Source organism: Macrobrachium rosenbergii, chromosome 31 (genome assembly GCF_040412425.1).
Source record: "Macrobrachium rosenbergii isolate ZJJX-2024 chromosome 31, ASM4041242v1, whole genome shotgun sequence".
Classification (NCBI taxonomy): Eukaryota; Metazoa; Arthropoda; class Malacostraca; order Decapoda; family Palaemonidae; genus Macrobrachium; species Macrobrachium rosenbergii.
In genome coordinates this window covers 6,319,983-6,324,629 of record NC_089771.1, presented here as the reverse complement: position 1 = coordinate 6,324,629, position 4,647 = coordinate 6,319,983, and the positions used below count along the sequence as shown (strand labels likewise).

General features: G+C 35.6%; 1 long non-coding RNA gene across 4 annotated transcripts in view; it reads right to left on the bottom strand.

Annotated features, from left to right (window-relative positions):
• The window catches only part of LOC136855337 (uncharacterized), a 56,541-nt gene extending 53,928 nt beyond the window's left edge, over positions 1–2,613 (bottom strand). For 2 of the 4 annotated variants that reach the window (XR_010857979.1, XR_010857977.1), the window contains exon 1: positions 2,492–2,610. This is a non-coding gene — a long non-coding RNA (uncharacterized lncRNA). Of the gene's footprint in view, positions 1–2,491 lie in introns of all 4 variants that reach the window. The other 2 variants (XR_010857978.1, XR_010857980.1) reach the window with 2 other exon arrangements.
• Between the last annotated feature and the right edge of the window lie 2,034 nt (positions 2,614–4,647).

Below are 4,647 nucleotides of genomic sequence, written 5' to 3'. Positions count from 1 at the left end.
AACCACCTTGCCCAAGAGTTTAACGGCCGTTTCCAGCCTACGCCTGAAAGTAATTCCTAATATAAAGGACCAACGGTTTGTATATCGTGTCAGAACAATCATGGGTTTGTATCACTAAATATCAAACACACGCAATATATATACTGTACACAAAAATACAGGAAGATCCCACCAGGATAATACAGAGCTTAACGACAGTCAGGCAAAGAGATCCGAAAACACGTCTGCAACGCATGACGTCTGAAAGCAAACTGGAATGTTTACATCTGGGCAGGCGGGTATTCCCACCAACCTGGCGGTATTTATTGCCTAGCCACCTTGTTCAAGAGTTTAACGGCCATGTCCAGCTTCGTCGTGAGTAATTTCTAATGTAAAGGAGCGACAGTTTGTATGTCATGTCGGGACAAAGAACAATCCCACCGGGGATGTTGAAACTGAAGCAAAATGGCAGGCAGGGCAGAGGGAAAACCAAGAGCTCCTCCAAGCACAGCAGCTGAAAGCAAAGTGAATGATTACTGTCTCGGTGGGCAAGACTCCCACCTGGCAGACGGTAGTTAACTACCTAACCACCTTGTTTAAAAGTAAATGGCTGTTTTCCGCTGCGCTGAAGCAAGTTCCTCATGTAAAAACTGATGGTTTGTATATTGTAGGAGCAAACGAGGGTTGCTATTGATAGCAAGTTCAAAACAGCAGGCAGGCAGGCAGAGGCAGACGAGGTGCGTGCTTGTCTGTCGGCGGCCAAAAGGCAAGTGAATGCTATTCCAGTTTACCGGTAGTTAACCACACTAACCACCTTGTTAGAGTTGAACAGCCGTTTTTCAGCTGTGCTGAAGGTATTTCCACATGTAAGATTGAGGGTTTGTATTTATGTAGAAACAATGCAATTATTATGATCATTTTTCACAGGATTTTTACTAAGCTGCCAAACTATGACACAAATGTTATGTAACTAGCCTGCAACAGCTTCCCAATTTCTAATACTGTGGACTTCCCAGTAGGAATCCAAATCTTGAGGACCAAGTTAGGTTGGGTAGACAGACTCAGCACCCTTGCCTTGTGTAAAACACAGCACGAAAATCTCATCTATTACAAAAAACGGTATTATTTTACTTATGGACATTAATTGCTTTCAACATAAAATATAGGTTTTTCTGTTGTATTATGATGTGATTTGAATGATTTTGAGGTTTATTTCCATCGCAAATGAATACTTATCCTTCCCCGGTAAAATGATATACTGTATAAAAATTAATAAAATTACGACTTGTCAGAATCTGCACCCCCTTCCATAGCTAATAAAACTGTGTTTACTGAAACAGTTTTTGCCGTATTAGCTATGGAGAGAGGGGGGTGCAGTATTCTTACAAGTCGTAATTTTATTAATTTTACATATACATCAGTATTCATTCATTGGAAATAAACCTCAAAATCATTCAAATCATCATAATACAACAGAAAAACCTATATTTTACGTTGAAAGCAATTAATGTCCATAAGTAAAATAATACCCAAAAAACTCCACTTTAGTAACAGTCAAGTTTCATGGAAAACTGCATTGGAAATCAACCTCACCTCAAAACCATTTCCGTTTATTATTTAGGTTGATTTAAGCCATTTAGGTTCAGTAAGGGTTAGATTACCGTAAGCCTGTATTACTATTTATGTAATTTTCTTTTTCAGTGTACCTCCGTTTCAGATAAGACTGCCTTCAGTTTTATTTAAGCGTTTGCTCTTCTCCTAATATTATATTTAGAAGGATGGGGGACACTGCCTAGGGTAATTTCTTTACAAAGGTCCTTGAAAATATTTGGTACTCTCACATTAAAAAATACAAAACCCCCTTAATATGTACAGTAACTTAACAAACCACTAATTTCATTCCAACCTTGGGGATTTTTTTGCCCCTACCTTTTTCTAGCTAGTGACCTTTTGTCATCTCTTAATGGCACAACCCAACACATCAAACAAAAAAAATATTGATGCTAGACCTTTTTGTAAAGAATTACGCTGCCTAGTATGTCAGGGCATGGTGTTGAAAATAAATCTTATAATGTGCATCCTATGGAGTATCTTCGATTTCCTTTCTGGCAGATACGACCCACAGGAAGTTCAGAATCAACCAAAATCAAGTCTGCCACGACGTGCGATCATCTATATGCATGGGGGACGACAATCAGCAAAATCAAGACCGAAAATCATAAAACTGTTGAACCAGCGCCATTAGGACACAGCCTCCCCCTACACCTTCGAGCCTAACCTACCTTAACAGGCCCGAGTAGGCTCGAAACTGCTTAAAATAAGAAACTTAAAAAATAAAACACTTTTAAATGTCGGTTTAAACCGATTAAATAAAACTTAAAATTTGGTCGGACCATCGTAAACGTTACCTTCGAGAGACGGGAAATGCCTCTTTCATCAGCCATATCTAACTCAAAAACTCAAATTTAACCCAACTTTTAACTCGCGAATTCAACCTCAATCATTGATTTACCTCTGTGGACCTTCAATTCGATCATCCAGTCAGAATTTCGGGTCAAAATCGACTGATTTCCGCGACTTTTTCTCCGGGACAAAGATGGAGGGTGTCGAGACATCTGCAACCTTTGCTTTTTCGGCAAGAAACCAAGGTGGTTAGGTCGTTTATTTGAGTCTTTTTGGCTTAAAAATGACGTTTTTTAATATTTTAGATCTATAGAATAGTATTAAATATAATTATTTTATATTATTTTAATATAAAATTGAGTTATTTACTCATAAACTTAATTCATGAAAGCATTTTTGGCGATTTAGGTATTTTCTACCGTACCTAATAAGTTCGCTTACCGGTGTGTGGCAAATATGAATAGCTTTATTTTACTTGTTCGCGGGTTAATAATACTGTATTTTAACATGTTAAATTGATAAAAAAATAATAAAAATAAAATCTAATTATATCCTAATTGTAAATCGAGTTATTTGACTGATAAATATAATTAATAAGGCATTCTTTGGATGATTTATATGTCTCTTATTTTAGGTAATTATATGGGTTAAAATTACGTCTTTTAACATGTTACATTAACAGAAATGTAATAATTATATATGTATATATATGAATATATATACTGCATATAGATATATGTCTGTATATATATATATATATATATATATATATATATAAATATATATATATATATATATATATATATATATATATATATAATATATTATCATATATATATCTCATAATATACAGCAGGTACCTGGTACTGAATCACGACGTAAGCTAGCAGAGGCAAACCGGTTTATTTTGAGAAAACGTCCCCATGCCCTTAACGATATAGGATTTGAATACCTACAGGCCCGTTGGGGTTAAAGTACAGGACCGCGAGAAAAAAAGCAAGTCTTCACCGAGAACCAAAGATAGAGAGAGAGAGAGAGAGGCCGAGAGAGAGAGAGAGAGAGAGAAAACTCGATGAATAAATAAACACGAGGGGAGTATTGACAATTAAACAAATGCACCTCAAAATATTCATAATGTTTGATTTCCTGTGGTTATAAAATAAACAAGGTGAGACCAGTTTAAGATGAAACATAGGGCTCATTAGAGAATGGCCATGTTCTCCATCTTCTGCTTATAAAACCGTTTCCATTGCCTATATCTCTCCACGAAATGCATTGTAATCCACCCGTCAAACTTCCCATTTTGTGCTGTTCTTAAATCTCTCCATTTAACCAGTATAGCTGCGTCTTAACATTAGTCCATCATTTCGTTGGCTGCTCGTTCTTATTCCCGTATAAAATCGGGAATTGTAAGCAAAAGGTTTTAAAGAAATATAGATAAAAGTAACGATTATTAACAGTAAATATAAATAATACGGGGAAGCTTCACGATCCGGTGTCCGTTATTTTATCGATGACATAATTCGGCCGTTGATTGTCTTCACGATTCTATCAACTTACAATTCGTCAAATATTCTTGCGGAGTTGCCCAAATGTCTTTTAGCCATCCAATGTCCTTGCCAGGGTTGGGGCCTATCACTTTGCACAAAATGATAAGGCCTTATTTCCTATAATGACAATGGTAACATAACCGGACGTGATTCTTGGAAAACCAAAGGGGCCATTGAATCATTTTTAATTTTTAGCAGATATTTCAATGAGCAGCATTCAATCAAATACTGTACTCTTCAAAATTCCCAAGCAATCTCACCAAATTTAAGTTTTACAGAGATGGAGAACGATCTGACCTATTCAGTTTATATACTAGGCGCAAGGACAGCTATGCAATATTAAAAATGTTACTTTAAAATTGTTTAAATGTAATAAAAAATATTAAAATTAATAATAAATACCACTTGATACATTACAAAAAACACTTTATATATTGTAATTTTTCCCCCAGTAGACGATTTTCGTAAGAGATTGACTTCCAATCAAAGGAATGCAACATTTTCAATAAAAAGAAAACGTTGGTTGACATGTGAGAAGTCTTAAGTGCAAAAAATATTATAATTGCGTAAAAGAAGCAATAGTTATATTCCTTATTGTGATTGATCATGCAAAATGCACATACAATTTTCTGTATGGGTCATTGACATAGAAAACGGACTTCAAAAGATTAATGTCTTATGGGTAACTATCAAGAAAAGTGATCCCAAAAACATC